This window comes from Rhinolophus hipposideros (genome assembly GCF_964194185.1).
Source record: "Rhinolophus hipposideros genome assembly, chromosome: 24".
NCBI lineage: Eukaryota > Metazoa > Chordata > Mammalia > Chiroptera > Rhinolophidae > Rhinolophus > Rhinolophus hipposideros.
The window spans coordinates 20,610,934-20,627,014 of NC_138070.1; the positions used below are offsets into that span (position 1 = coordinate 20,610,934).

Below are 16,081 nucleotides of genomic sequence, written 5' to 3' on the forward strand. Positions count from 1 at the left end.
CTTGTGTGGGCTCAACAGGTGTCAACTCCCAGGGGGGTCGGAAGGGAGCAAACCTCCATCCTCCACTGCCTGGGGTGTGAGCTGAGCTCCAGCACCAGGGCTCAGGGAGGGGCTGGGCAGTCACCAGATGGACACACATTTGCATGGACAGCCCCTCCTCTGGCAGAGGGTGGAGAAGAAAAGGAGGCCTGGGGCAGCCCAGCCCCACTGTGGGCTCAGGGGCTGTGTGCACCATGGCCTGGACTCCTGTCCTCCTTGTGCTCCTCTCTCACTGTGCAGGTGGGGGTCCGTCTCCGGGAGTCACTACCCTTGTTTTGTCTCTTCTTGCTCATGAAACTTTACCCTGGTCCCTGCCCATCCCCCACTATGTCTGTGTTTGCAGGTTCCCTCTCCCAGCCTGTGCTGACTCAGCCGCCCTCCCTCTCTGCATCTCCGGGAGCACCAGCCAGACTCACCTGCACCCTGAGCAGTGGCTACAGTGTTGGGGGCTACTGGATACGCTGGTTCCAGCAGAAGCCAGGGAGCCCTCCCCGGTATCTCCTGTCCTACTACTCAGACTCCAGTAAACACCAGGGCTCCGGGGTCCCCAGCCGCTTCTCTGGATCCAAAGACGCCTCGGCCAATGCAGGGCTCCTGCTCATCTCTGCGGTGCAGCCTGAGGACGAGGCTGACTATTACTGTGCTACATGGGATAGCAACTCTAAGACTCACACAGTGCTCCAGACCCACAAGGAAGTGAGACAGAAACCTCCTCTCTGCCCTGCAGGCCTGGTGCACTCACCCTGCTGGTGAGTCTGACCACGTGTGGCTCAGCTGTGACTTGTGTGGTCAGATCTTCATCCAGCACCTGCTTTTCCTGGGCCAGGACTTCTGACCATGTCACATCCTTCTCTTCAGTTCACCTGTTAGATTGATTTAATGCTCATATATACTCACTCTCCTCATGTTTTCACAGGCAGGTACTCCCTGCTCAGAGATAGAAAGTCTCCCAATGTAGACACTTGAGGAGGTCAATTCAGGTTGATTCAGGCCCTGTCCAGCTCAGGGAGGAGGAGTGACTAAGATAAGCTTCTGGTCTGAGCCTTACAATCTGAGTTCTGGGAAAGAAATCAACAGGCTGAAATGAAGTGTATTCTATATATTAGCAATGAAGTATCCAAATGTAAAAAATAAAAACAACATTGTTTACAGGGTGACTGGTTAGCTCAGTTGGTTAGAGCTTGGTGCTGATAACACCAAGGTTGCCAGTTCAATCCACACATGTTCCACTGTGAGCTGCAACCTCCAGAAAACAACAACAAGAAAACAAACAAACAAACAAAAATATACCACATAAAAAAGCTTTTTTAAGAACATCAACATGAAATATTTAATTATAAACCTGAGAAAAATGAAAGACTTGTACACTACAAAGTACAAACATTATGAGGGAATTCAATGAAACTCACATGGATATAACTAGTTTGTGGGTTGAAAAAGCCAGCGAGGTTAAGATAATGAATTTTCCCAAACTGAATGACAAACTCACTGCAAGGCATTTGGGTAAAATGTCCTTGCAATGAAGGATTTGGAGGGCAATTTCAGCAAAGAAATGGAAACTGGGAGGAAACACCTAAATGAAACAATAGCCTATGAATGATCCTTCTCTAGTTCCATGAGACCTGCCTGCACCTGGGGGAGGGGAGTAGAAGGAAGTAGATGTGAAGTCACAGGCACCAAATCCAGGTGAGGCAGGGACAGCAGCGTTAGCCCCGGAAGAGGCACAGACCAGGTGGGGAGACACTGCCCTGAGGGCTGACGAGCAGAGTGTGTGTGCAGCAGGCCTGGGCTGGATGTCACTGGGCGCTGAGCCTGTGCTGTGACCTGAAATGTACAACTGATGTGACATGTTTGTGATTGTCACCTCACCCCAATACAGGTCCCTGTGTCCTATCCCCAGGTAAAGGAGAATCAGCACCCTAAAGACTCTGTATTAAAGAAGGCAGCGTGTCATTTAAAGAACTCCGACTCTATTTCCAGAGCTTAGAAATAAAATCTGCATCTGTAATTCCTGGGAAGATGATCTGAAGACCCTTCTCACAAAATGGATCCCCTCCAAACCCACCTTACTCTGTCACAGAAAGCGTGGGTATGTCCCAACCACACATGCGGTGTCAGTTGTGTGGTCCTGTGGGTGTGGCTGTAGTGGGTAGTCATGCCCACTGGGGGAGTCTTGTCCCCTTGACCTATACGTCCTTGAGACTCAGACTCTCAGGGCCTTTGTAGCACCCAGGGCACAGAATTCCCAACCTCCAGTACTTATCATAAGTTGTTCCACAGAACAGGTCCCAGAAGGTGCCAGAAGACAAAGAGGATGATGTGGGTATGGAGCAGAGGAAGAGAAGGGAGGCGGCTGGGCCTTAGCTCTGGGCCTAAGGGACAGGGTTGTGGATTGTCCGCATCATGTCCTGGATTCCCATCTTCCTCCCCGCCCCTGACATGGCGCCGGGACAGGATCCTGACACTCGTGTTCATCCCCCACGGCCTGTGTGTGGACCCTGCCCTGTGCTCACGGGTCCCTGCATCTCTCCCTGCTTATCCAGCCTCTCCCGGCACTGGGACCATGGACAGAAAGCAACACCGACTGTCCTGGGAGAAGCAAAAACAGGGCTGAAAGGGGAGGTTCTGACCCATCAGCATCCGGCGTGTCTCATCAACACTATGGACCCACTGAAATGACCACATCCTCTCAGAATGGGTTCTCTGTGCTGTCACCGTGTCACCGGCAGCTGAATCTCTTCTTTCCCACTAGAGATGAAGCTGAACATGACTGACCAGCACAGCCGAGGTCCCCGTCCCCTCCCGAGCACCAGGCCCAGGAGATGAGATTCCCCCTCTGTGAGCACCCAGAGCCACGGCCATCCCTCCAGCAATGCCTATTTCAGATGCATTATTTGTTCTATCCTTCTCAGAGTGTTTGCTCATTTGGTCAAGTGAGGACATGAGAAATTAGCTTGTAGCTCATCTCCTTAGAATCTTCCCACCAACAACTCACACAGCGACAGCCAGGACTGTCTTCTCACTTCATATTCAGATGCTGAAGATCCCACAACCTGCTCACTCTCCCCTTTTTGCAATTTGTCTCACTTGCCAATTTTTCAGGCAGTCACTTCCTTCATCTACCATCATGTAAGGGGTGACCTTTCTGTTAAATCTGCTCCAATCCCCTGAGGATCTGAAGACTTTCCAAGATTCTGTGGCTATGAGAATGGCTGAAATATTTACAATTGCATGTTCTCAGCCTGGTCACCTCTCCACATGCAGAAACTTTATCCTCAGGAAACAGATTTCTTCATGGTAATTAACAGAAGTTTCAACAGGAAGCTGATTCCAAAATATCCAGCCCCGGAGTTAAACCTACCAGAATCTGATCACAAGGACTCCATGTAATTTGATTTTCAGATCTTTGTGAGGAAGAAACAGCTATGACTACCCTGCCTGGTGGCCCTCTTCCTGTCCTCCTGAATCCACGAGCAGTCACCTCCCTCAGGGTCTCCTGGGAGTGATCCTCAGCTCTGGGCAAACGTGCAGCCTGTCAACTCCCTGCCCTCAGTCACCAGGCTCCCTTGTAAAGGCTGACCTTCCTGCAGGAAAAGGAAACCAGAGGGAGGCTGCCCTGTGAGTCACTTTGCTGGAGGGAAAGGACGGACCTTGTTGCCTTTGGACACATGTCCTTAGGAATGTCTGTGTCCCTGATCTCACGGCCATGTCAGGATTGTAATGCCTGGTTCTTTATCCAGAGCAGAGTCCGTCTGTGACAGCTCATGCGAGCAAAAAGGGGATTAGTGTCCTCATCATTTTATCACTCTGGTAAGACACCGTCCTAAGGTCTGTGAGTTCCCTGGAATACTCTGGAAATGGAAGGTGAAGTCTCCATAGTAAGCAATGGGAATCAAACTTGAGAATGAGTGAAAGCAAAGCTTTATGATGAAGCAGAGAGGCATAAAAGTGGGGATCAGTCATGGGAGTGAACCAGCTGAATCTGTTGAAAAACTGTCTTGTTTGGCTGTGTCTCATTGTAAAAGATTTAAATAGAAAAACACACATGGCATTTACAGAAATGGTTAAGAAGCTGCCCATTATATAGCATCTTATTTCCTGGTTTTTTAAAAATAAATGTAGCAATGAGGAAATAAAGGATACTCCTGGGATGTCTTCATGATTGTGTGTGCATAACTAGAGAGCAGCATTGATTCTAAAAGTGAAATTTTAGAATTGGTACCATTTTTATCCTGGATCATGCATGATGGCTGCTGTCACAGCTACTACGAAATATTTTAACCTGGGATTTCTGCCAAATCAATAATAAAAGTGAAAAAAAAGAAACTATTTAAAATGAAAAATCAATTTTATTTTTAAATTATGGAAACTACCATTATTCATCTACAAGACTGGAGATTGACATGAATATTCTTGAGAATGAATACAAAATTGTCAAGTTCACAATTAATAAAATTAGAATATAATGTTAAAAGCACTTCAAAATATATGTTATTCTGGTCCTAGTATAAACAAATTGTAAACTTTGATATTATCTGCATAAAAACAAGACAAAATTCAAGAAGTAATAGAAAACAAAATTTGAACAATAAATCATTGTTTTATAGTTGAGGAGGTCCCTAGATGAGGCAGAGTTGGGAGAGGGATTCCTTTCAAATGGAAATTTCCCGAAAATGTTGAAAGCAAGTTTAAGGCAGATGATCTTCCTGAAGAGCTAACGATGAAAAACATTAGACGTAATACTGTGAGTCTACATACACATGGAGTGTCATTTCACTGAGTTTTAAAATCATCTACTCTTCATTTACACGGAGGAATGATGAACTCAAAATTTCTGGTGTATAGTCATCTCAGATAAAATTGTCAACTATCATTTTATCATTACAAAAGAAAGGGGGGGGAACCTATACAAGTGAGACTCAAAAGAGTTCCTCGTCACTTGGTAAGTAAATGTGCTCAGTGGTCAGCTGAGCGTCCTGGCAGGAGAGCCCTGGGAGAAGTCCCCCAGGAGGAGCAGGGTGGGTTGGGGGTCACTGCGCCCTCTAGGGCTTCGCAGAAGGTCCCTCAGAGGGTCTTCAGAGCTGCAGCCCCTTCTTCGTGAGCTTCTGATCCTCCTTCTGCAAACCACAGAGTGAGTCATAAGCCATCCTAGGATATCCAGGAGGTTCCTCAGGGCCATCTGAAACAAATAAATACAAACAACCAAACTATCACTAACCACGGGACATAGACTCTTATTTCAACTGATGGCTGTTTCTGGTCAATGTATTAGGTCATCGAAAGGAGTGGTCACAATCCATTCTCAGTGTCAGAAAAACCCCAGGGCATTTAGACACACTTTATTATATAAAAATGAATATAGAAAAACTTCTATGTGGCATTCAGGTCAATAAATTAAAAATCGATAAGCTGGAAACATCATGTGTGTATTACATCACAAAGGATTTAATGTACTCAGTATATAACAAGTCTCTGAAAAAGGAAATGTAAACAACTACCAGCACTCCCTGTCCACATGCTGGACACATGAATAAACAGTTTACAAACAGAGTACAGTTCAAAACAACATATCCTGAGAAGCTAAACCTTGTCAGTGGATTTTAAAAAGTATTAAGGAAACAAAGAGCTTTGAGCAGCTATTGGGAGAAATTTTCATTAAAAAGGAAGATTAGAGCTATGTGTTAATACGAGTCTTTGTGGGTGTTTTTTGGAGAGAGTCTTGTTGAGAAGGTGAAATTGGACTAGGAACTTGATATATGAGGGAAAATGTGAGGGGACATCCGAGAAGGAATGGAGTGTGCACCGGGGGGACCAGTGAGCAATAAGGTTGGGGTAGAAGTCGGAGCAAGATGGTTCATCACAGCCAGAGTTGATTTGTGTCACAAATTTTAATGGAGTTTTGAGAGTATGTGTTTGGGGGGTGTGAGGAACAGATAAAATAATAGATAATCAGTGGTATTTGAAAGTATGAAAGCCAACTCTTTCCTTAATACATAGCCCAATTTTGGGATCTGGAGAGAGATAGAGGGGAACTAAAGGGCATCTAATGTCCCGGACTCCACACTACATCTCCTACATGACTTTCATTGTATCCAACTGAAAAGAGGCTCTACGTCCCAACTTCACCTGCACACGTCCAGAGGACTTCCAGATAGAAGCCAGGACCCTTCCCCATCCGGCTGTGAGGAGCTCTCTCTCGGCAGCGATGCTGCTTACTGACCTCGGAGTACAGGTCCATGCTGACGAGGTGCTGGTGCTGCCGAACATGGAGGTCAGTGAACTCATGTGAGAGGCCAACATGAGCGACAGCTTTAGACCTTGTAGTCCTGGGACCAGAAGAGGTCTGAGCACTGGTAAGGGTGTTCATAGTGCCCGCCACAGACGATCTCAGGACAGTCACTGGTAGCCAGGCAATTCCCTATTTACCAGATGAACTCTGAGATTATATGCATAAAGCCACCCACAGGCCAGTGTTAGATCACAGAAGGCCCTCTGCGAAAGAGAAAAGGAAAGCAGAGTTTTAGAAGGGAGGAGAAATTCACTCCACTAAGACTTCATTATCATTCTTCCTGCATTGTTGATAAAGACAAAACACACAAAAAAAGACAAAAGTACAACACAACGATTAGACATTAATGTACTTTATGAAATGATTGCCCAGCTAAGTCTAGTCCCCATCTGACACCATACGTAGTTTTACAACGTTATCGAGTATGTTCCCTATGCTGTGCTTTACACCCCAGATGCTCTCATTTCAAAATGTCCTCTTCTATCAGGTACCAACTGGTACAAGACTTCCAAACGACATGAACCCACAGCCTCAAGGGCATTGTGTATGTCATGCATATCGTACAATGTCAGATTCTCATATCTGCACTTGAGTGTAAAGAAAGAAATCATAAAAGCAACATTTCTCTATAACATAAATAAAGGGGGTCTTACTTGAACAGCAGGGCTTATGACTTGAGTAGGTTCCTCCAAGGGAGTCTCAGATAAATCTAGGAAGACACACAACACCTGTCAGTACATTGCTGGTTGTGACCCTGGATTCTTCAGGAAGGTTTGCTTGACGTGGACAAGGGGCTGGAGTGTCTGAGGGTGGAGGGTTCACAGGTATGGATGAGTCATCCTACTGAGGGGATGAAAGATGGCCAAGGAGAACAGCAGGAAGGGATGAGACCTGTGGGCTTTATACTTTTCTCTTACGTGTGGGACACTGAATAAGCTACAGTTATTAAACTTGAATCCAATGAATGGAGAATGGCCACATTACCTTCAATGGAATCATCTGTAGGATGCACCCTGATTTTCCTGCTGAAGGCTCCCCTCCAGCGACACTTCTTCTCGTGGCCTAATGGTGTCACTGTATGAAAACCCATCAAGAAAGATCGTGAGAAATGCATTCACAACAGACAGAACTAATGACATCTTGCTGGTAGCAGACCAGGAGAAAACTAGGAATCATTTATTCTGAGTTCAATATTTTGATCTTATTACTCACTGGTTTCTTAAAAGTGCCCTCTGAGTCCAAGTTGGGCTTCAGGAAGGTCTTGGAGTTGCGTGTGCACCTCAAACTCCTATCAGATTGATTATGTGATCAATACCTTTATTTAGATGGGACTCGATAAAGGCAGCAGAGCACAGTGAGTGAGCCCATGAGTGCTGGGGTCTGACTCCCTGGGTTCAAATCCCACACACAAGCCACAAGAAAGTGGGAAAGTCATGTTGGCCCTGGTCCTCAATGCACTACCTTGTCATTCAAATTTTAATAAAGCCAATTATTACGTTTTGTTCTGAGGCTCAAATGATCAAATCTAGAAAATACCCTGAGGCTGCCCTCTAATGTGGACAGTGGTTAGGATCTCTTTAGACTCAGCGATCCCAGGCAGATATGTGGACGCTGGAAACCGCTTCCATGGTGACTAAGGAGGCCATGGCTGACAGATAAGGGCGGGTCACTTGTCCAGAACCTCGTCTTTGTGACCTCACGCCAGGGACTGTCTTGGGTGTTCTACTCAAGGGCTCGGGTATATTCTTCTCTGTGCCTCTATTTCTACTCCCATGAAATGCAGATGGTAATCCCAACAAGACATACGTCCTTTTGTAAGCATCGGGGTGGACAGTGGCAGTAGAGTATGTGTTGTAAACACTAAGGAAAGTTACTTATTAGTGATAGGCATGGACTTTGATCTCACAACTTAAAAGCCTCAGACAGGCATCCGACCAGGATGGCAAATTCCCAGTCCATTGTTCTGTCCATGACATACATCTGCTTTGCTCAGAAACCGGCCCCTTCCTGAAGCCCAACCCAGTTTAAGGAGTCAGGTCAAGGTGTCCAAATGCTGTTGTGGCCTGCCTGAGTCCACACTCAGAGGCCACTCCTCAGATAAATGTAGGGTTGTTCTCCAGTGAGGCCTGATTGCCTAACTCATGGCCAACACCTAGGTGTGCAAATAAGATGAACACTAGCTTTCTGGAGAGGCAGAAATATCTATTCAGAAGTCTTGTGTTCTCAAACTGGTGATCAATATCATGTGGCATTATTTCTTCCTCGTAATATAAGTGCCTCAAAAATGAGACAGGTGCCTTGTCATAAAAAGCGCTCTAGATGAAGGCCAAACTGAATCATTCGTGCATTACATTAAAACATCATTAATTGAGACCCTACCTTTGTTAAAGCTACAACTCCATATGAAAAAGTAGGTAATTCTCTATTCATGTGCATTTTTGTCTCTCTCCTTACCTGTGTACAGTACGATTCTTTTCTCTATATGTAGCTAACTGTCAATGTACTCGATTTTCTATTTCTCCCCATCAGTTCATCAGCCCATTTCACCATCTATCATTGAATGTTGAAAGACTGGCTATTCATTTGGGGCTGAAGTATAAAAAAAAAAACCACTACATTTTCACCATTCTCACCTCTGGTGAATGAATATGTTATATGAGAACATAAAATGGATGTCTCTCTAAAATGAAATTTTTTGACAGCACAGAACGTTTAAAAATTATGTGTTTTACTTCACAAACTGACACTGAGACATACACTCTAATGATGGGATTTGGAAAACTAGCGATATGAGTGGAAGCAACATGCCCTCAGAAATGTGCTGAATTCAATAAATATTTCAGGATGTGAGAGAGAGAAGACACATTAAAAGCAATTCTAGCCTCTTCTACACTAAACTATGTCCACATTTATGAGTTTTTGTTTCTTCACTTTTCTGTCTTGTTCTTCTGTTTTTTCATATTTATATACCACATATCGATGAAATCGTAAGGTTCTCTACTTTTTATTTCTGACTTCTTTCACTTATTTCAAGTCCTGAAATATATGTAACGGTACTAGCAATTGTCACCCCAATAAACTTTAATAAAAAACAAAAAAGCAATGCTAGGGTCCCTTCATTGAGTGAAAATCCTCCCCACACATCTCCACAATTATGGATTTACTTCAGATTTCTGTAATTAATAATTTTAATAAGTTTTGACAAGTAAAAAGGGGCACTGAAGGTACATTCCATATTTTCCCAATGGATATTTATGTGGGGCAAGAGGAGAGCCGAATGCATCAGGAAATGATAGATGTATAATTCTACATGACAAATGCTCAGAAGAGAATGAACATGATGAGCACACATTTTGAGAAATATTAGCTAGCCCATTGGAAGGACAGTACTCAGTGGGCTCCATGAACTTACCTCTGGTAGTGAAAAGTCTGTTTCCCATTTCAGTCACAAATCTCCAGTGTGCTTTTAGTCTCGGCTCAGAGAGTGGCAGGTAGCACCAGGGACAAGGTTTATATCAGCACAGAGCCATTGTGACAGAGCATTACATCACGCTCCGTGTGACCTCATAATCCCCTGCCCACCCCCCAGGTCTAGCTGCTGCTTTTCAGAGCCAATGATTTGCTTGAAGCACTGAATGTCAAATCCACCCATTATCAGTCTCTGTCTTGAATGCAGGATGTATAAGGCAAAACAATTTACCTCCATTAAAATCAATAGAATGTCAAGGTGAAGGAAACAGAGCAGACACATTGAGAGAAACTGAACTTTCATTATTGACTCGAGCAAAGAGCATGAATACAATTTCATTATTAAGAAACTGTATTTCTAAGAAGTTTCTTACAAATGAAATTGTGCTCATTTTTAAGCCTTGGAGGACAAGCTGAAGGATTTACTTTTCCCCATATCAGTGTTGGAAGTCCTCTGTCCTCATCTACATATACAGGTGTCCCCACTCTCTGAACCTCGAGCGTTCCTAGGTCACCTACCCGAAGCTGATAACGTAAAGAAAAGAAGCAATTACCTCTGAACACGCCTGGCTAACAGATGTACAAAATCAATGGAAGTAAAGCTCAGATGCTCACAGGCACAGGTCAAAGCGAGGGCAGCTTGATGCTGAGATGCTGAGTGTGGTTCCCAGGGTCAGAGTTGGCAGAGCCATTCTCTCTGCTCGGGGTGACACTGCCTGTGTCACAGGACCTGCAAAACGCATGCTGAACATTATTATTGCTGTCTCCTTTTTTCTTAAAATCAAAAGTGATTTTTGCATTTCTTTCTGGGAGCAAAACCAGGGAGTAAGGTGGGTCTTTTGTAAAAGCCAGTGACTTAAAGCCAGTGGCTTAGTAGGTCTTTTGATAATGGGGGGATTCCTGTATTAATGTACAATTAAAGATCTTGTCAGTGAATAATTTCAGATAATACCCGAAATAGAAGCTTCAAAATGTAAGATCTTCTTCACAAAGCAAAACCTAGTCACATAGATTTTTATAATCTTTATATAAGAAAGAGCTCTAGGAAGATAAGTGACCGTTTCTAAAGATGTGTGTCTTCCAATATGCTGACCACATTAAGATTATACACACACACGTACAAAAGGGAAAATTAATTTACATCACCTCCGCTCCTTGGGGGCATCTTCAAGGCAGATCGTGCTGAAATGTGAGAACTACTGTAGGAATCAAGACACAAGCAGCCCAGGTACCTCATGCCCCTCTCATCCCCTCAGGCTCTGTGACAAGCAAGGGCAGACTGACAAACACTGAGGAAGAGAAGAGGGAAGCTGGCACCGGGCTCTGGATTCATCTTAACCTACGGCCAAGGAGACAGAGCCGCACTGAGTCAGGAAACACCAAAGTACCCCCCAGGAGGACGACAGCATGGACAGTAGGGAAGGTCCTTCCGTGTAAGTGTGATTTGCACCAGGTGAGATTTAAAGAGCAGAGTGATGTCAGAGAAAATGGTAAATTGGGAGAAACTGAGGGTCCTCCCGCCACAAAGCAATGAACAGACTCTCAGAATGGTCAGAATCAAACAATTGAGAGCTCTTGAAGGTAACCAAAAGTTCACAACAACCATAAAAAAAAATAATCAAGAGAAAAATAGATGAATGTCAGATGATGTCATCACTTGGTTCATCCCCTATCTGCAGCTTAGGGGCACCTTGAAGAAAACAGACCACACTCTGGAACAGGTAACTGCTACTGTCGGGAGCAGAAAGGACCTGATTCTCTAAGGATTGTGGTTGTGTGTGCCATCCTGTCTGTTTTGTGGTGTCTTGGAGGGCCAGCTGAAGGATTTACCTTTCTTCATATGCCCAGGTCTCTCCTGGTGCTCAGGCTGCTCTCTTGGTAATATTTAAGGGCAAATACTTATATTCCCTCAGACAGAAGGTATAACAGTTGGTCAAACAAAACACCTAAAACCTTTGGAGGAAGACTGGGAAACAAAGTGCTGATGCAATTCAGGGGGCCTGGATTCAGGAAAAGAGGCTGAATCTCAGTACAGGCAGTGAGCTTAGTGTATTGTCCCCTTTCCTCAGTGCCATCCCCTGCTCTGCATTCCCCAGGAACTACAAAACTAAGATCCAACATTCCCACTGAAAATCAGCACCTCACAGCCAGATGAGGGAATAAAATCAGACTTGAGATACCTGAAAGTACTCTTATTAGATAATTATCATTATTTGATTTGTAGCCTCAATTTATGGAAGACCCCAGATGCTTGAACACCTCTTTTGACCTGACTTGGAGCTTCCTCAGAGAATAATGCTTTCTTCCCCGGATACAAGCAACTGTGTTTCTTCAGTTACGTGAAGTGATAGGTAAGACAGGAGCAAGCAATAGAGTGAAACAACAATAGTAATAACAGTAAGAACAACAACAAGAACAACACAAAGCAATAAAGGTTAGAGGCGAATGAAATACTCACAGAGCTTTGAAACTATCACATCCCTGAGGATTTAGAAGGCCATGTGGTCATGTCCAAATGCAGGGCTGTGTGTGTACTTGGGGCTGTCAGATGCCCAGGAAGATCCCAGGGGGCCCTGAGGGATGACCTCTAGCTGAACTTGATGTTCTGCAGGAACAGTACCTGAAGGTTCTGGAAGACTCTGAGTGTAGACAGCACAGCCCAACTTATCCTCAGAGACCCTTGGCAGAACTTGAGGGACCTCCTGATAGAAAGATAACGGGACATGTCCAAAATATTTGTAGATTAAACAACAGACTTTTCCATAACAAATGGGTCACAGACAATTTTAAAATATATATAAATACCATCTATGAGGTCTGACCATTAAGTTTTGAGAACTCATCCTAGAAAAAGTGCTACATACCTCATTGCTGAATACCACTACGGTCTCCTTCAAAGCACCCCCCTTGGGAAGCTATGCAGCAATGCCAGCACCTACTCCACCCTTCAAAGCAATTTTGGAACTCTTTTTCTGGGATGGCCATCAGGGCTGTTGACGTATTATCCGTCGTCTTACCCGTGTTGTCAAAATATTCCTTTCAATATTTCCTGTATCTTAAGGTAAAGAAAGAAGTCACTGGGGGCCAGATCAGATGAGCAGGGAGGGTGTTCCAAAACAAATATTTGTTTACTCGTTGACAAATCCCTCACAGACAGTGCCTTGTAAGCAGGTGCATTGTCGTGACGCAAGAGCCATGAATTGTTGGTGAAAGGTTCAGGTTGTCTCACTTTCTCATGCAGCCTTTTCAGTATTTCCAAATAGTAAACTTGGTTAACTGGTTATCCACTTGGTACAAATTCATAATGAATAATCCATCTGCTATCAAAAAGGGTTAGCAACATTGTTGCAACAATTTCACCTAATTGTCAGGCATCGTATATGTACTTTTTTCTATGTGGGATATTTTAGACAACCAAAATGAAGTTTAAATGTGTGTTCTCATTAATAAACTGACACCCAATCTCACACATCCTTATCATCTCTCATGAAAAACAACATTAAAAACAGAATTGGCCATATACAAACTACATGGAACAGTGAAAAATTAGACATAAATTAGGGAGTTGTCAAGTTAAAAACAGAATAGATATCATTTATGGTATTAAAAGTTACAGTATAAATGTCCATCATAGTTAATTCACTCTAAATTTCTAATCATATCTGAAATGAACGGATAGATAGTAGATAAATAAATAGATATGAAGAGAGAAAGGAAGAGATCTGACTTTTGTTGTCTCGTGAAAGACTGATTTCTGTCCCCTCCCCTTCAGTTTATCCCACAACCAGGATCTCAGCTCCTTCCTGCACCCCTGCCCTCTTCATGGAGACCCTTCCCTTTAGGTCCCAGGCCTTGAGCCCCAGTGTTATGCTGGGACAGCTGTGGTGAGAGGGTGGGTTCCCGAGAAGTGGACCTGTGTCTTTTTGATGATGAAGGACAGCCTCTTCTCAATATGTCCCTCCTGGGTTCCTCTTTGATGGACCCACTTTATCGCTTCCCAGAGGTTCACAGAAGAGGGGTAATAGGGGCAGGTCCAGTGCTTGAACGCGCCCCACTGGAAAGGGGGTCAGAGTGAGGTGAAGGCCCTCCACATTCCCAAACAATGAGGTGTGGCAGGTCTCATGGCCGTTATCCTTCGCTGAGCTGAAAGCAGGACACATTGTCCTCAGGGCCAGTTCTCGGGGCTCCCACCTCCACTGTGTGAACACCTGAAGGGGCATCAGTGAGGCCGCCCTCTAAGGAGGCCATGCCGTGAAACTGAGGGGTAAGTAAGGAGAGTGCAGGTGAGTAGGGGGCCCTGATGAGGGACTCTTCCCTTTGTGAGGAGGGGGCAGTGGAAAGGGTAATGCTTAGGTAGGGTCTATTCCTCCCTAAGGCAGGATGCTGACATTGAATTTCAGACATGGAGCTAAGGGCAGCATGGCCAGCAGGGGGCGCTGTGGGCACGTGTCTGAGCCCCTTGTGGTGAGACCACAGATGTGACCTCAGCACCTGGCTGCAAAGCTGGTGCCCTGTGCTCAGTGCTCCCTGGGGCCCAGCAGCTCCTTCCTCCCAGGGCCCCAGATGAGCCCACATCAGACATTCACCAGCTCCACACCCTCCGAACACAAACTCCAAGGCAGTGGGGATTGAATCCTGGTTCCTAGACAGGCAGGGACAGTCATGGGTAGGGAATAATTTGGCTGAAGGCTCCTGCTCCCAGCAGAGTGAGGAAAGTGAGACGAGAGGTTTGGGCTCATCTCTCAGCAGGCAGACAGGGAGAGAGCTCTGGGGAGTGTCCTCCACGTTCAGGCCCGTCTCCTCCCCAACCTCACTCACTGCACAGGTGGTTTGATTCTTGGATGAGGGGAGCGTCACTAGGAGGACACACGGGCTTTTCTTTCTCCTTGATCCTAACCCTGGTTGTCAGCAGGGACCCTGACTCCATCTCTGTGATGATGTCCTTCATTGCAGGGTCTTGGACCCCGTCATTGCTGACCCAGTCATCCTTGGTGTGGGTGTGTCTGGAGACATGTCACATGTCCTGCTCTGGGTGCAGCAGCAACATTGGATCCTGTAATGTGTGTGGGTCCCCACTCTTCGTAGTGTTGTCCCCAACATTAACTCTTGGAAGGACCAGGCCCTCTGTCTTTCCAGATGATTCTCTGTATCTAAGTCAGGAAACATGGCCCCAAGTCCATCTCTAGGCTCCAACCTGAGGTGAGGTCATTATAACTGTCACATAGATGACCCAGAGATCAACAGACATTCACTGCTGGTGTCCACGAGGAAGAGATTAAACTTCCTTCTGGAACCCTGACTAGCCCTGACTCCCCTGTAATTGCTGTCACTAGTGTCCCCAGTACATGTGGGTCTGAGGCCTCTCTATGGGTCTGTGGATCCGAGAAAGCCCCCTCCTCTGATCCCATCCAGGCTGTGGACTGAGCCATTCCCCACGACACGTGTTGTGCCTGGATGTCCACACAGGCAGGAGTGCCTTGTCCAGGGCACAGGTCTCTCCAGAAAGACAAGTGGGGACAGAGGGCAGCAGATTGCAACCAGGTCAGAAACAAGAAGGACCGAGAAATTGCAGCTGAGGGGACACAGCAGCTTCGGGCCTCACATGGATCTTCAGTACTGGTGATGACAGCATTAAGAAAATGTGTATGAAGGTTTGGGTCACTAGGTTCATGAAATACTGAATAGAAAACGCTCTCCGTTTTTGGAGTTTTAATGGATGATCCAGTAAAATTCTGTCAGTTTTATGCTGTGCAGCTGAAAGACGAGCTCTCAGTGGTCCTTTTGTAGTGAGAGGGACATCCTTTAGCCAACATCCCCATTATCTAGAATTCGGGTGCCCTGGATTCCTCTCAGATGTCATGAGCAGCTTCAGAAAACAGGATCAGGACACCAGAGTCTTCTAACTTGGGTACCAGCTGTGTCAGAGAGGCCAGGTGGGGTTGTGGTCTGAGGCTAGTGTGGGCCAGTGTGACACAATCCTGGGATGTCCCCTCCCAGCTGGAACACTACTCAGAGACCGCAGGAGGTTTCAGCCATGAGTGCGGTCACTGGGCTATGCTGCCCTGCCAGGTCCCAGAATCACCAGATGCCAGGTGTCTGCCCCCTGGGTTCACTCATCTCCTTCTGACCTGTGAGGACCCAGGGCAGGTGGCCAGGAGCACACAGACGATAAGAGCTCATTTGAATGAACCACCACCGCCCCACGTGTACTTGGGTGATATAAAGAGACTCAGGGCAGCTCAGAACCCACACCCCCGCTTTAGGATCAGAGTCTGCCTCTCCACC

General features: G+C 45.6%; 1 long non-coding RNA gene across 1 annotated transcript; it reads right to left on the reverse strand.

The window, feature by feature from the left end:
- Nucleotides 1-4,371: 4,371 nt before the first annotated feature.
- On the reverse strand, nucleotides 4,372-12,733 carry LOC308492545. The gene is made up of 7 exons (XR_013992518.1): nucleotides 12,661-12,733; nucleotides 12,255-12,498; nucleotides 10,351-10,526; nucleotides 7,313-7,402; nucleotides 6,982-7,037; nucleotides 6,166-6,531; nucleotides 4,372-5,218 (listed from the first exon to the last, which is right to left on the reverse strand). It is a non-coding gene; the product is annotated as an uncharacterized lncRNA (long non-coding RNA).
- Between the last annotated feature and the right edge of the window lie 3,348 nt (nucleotides 12,734-16,081).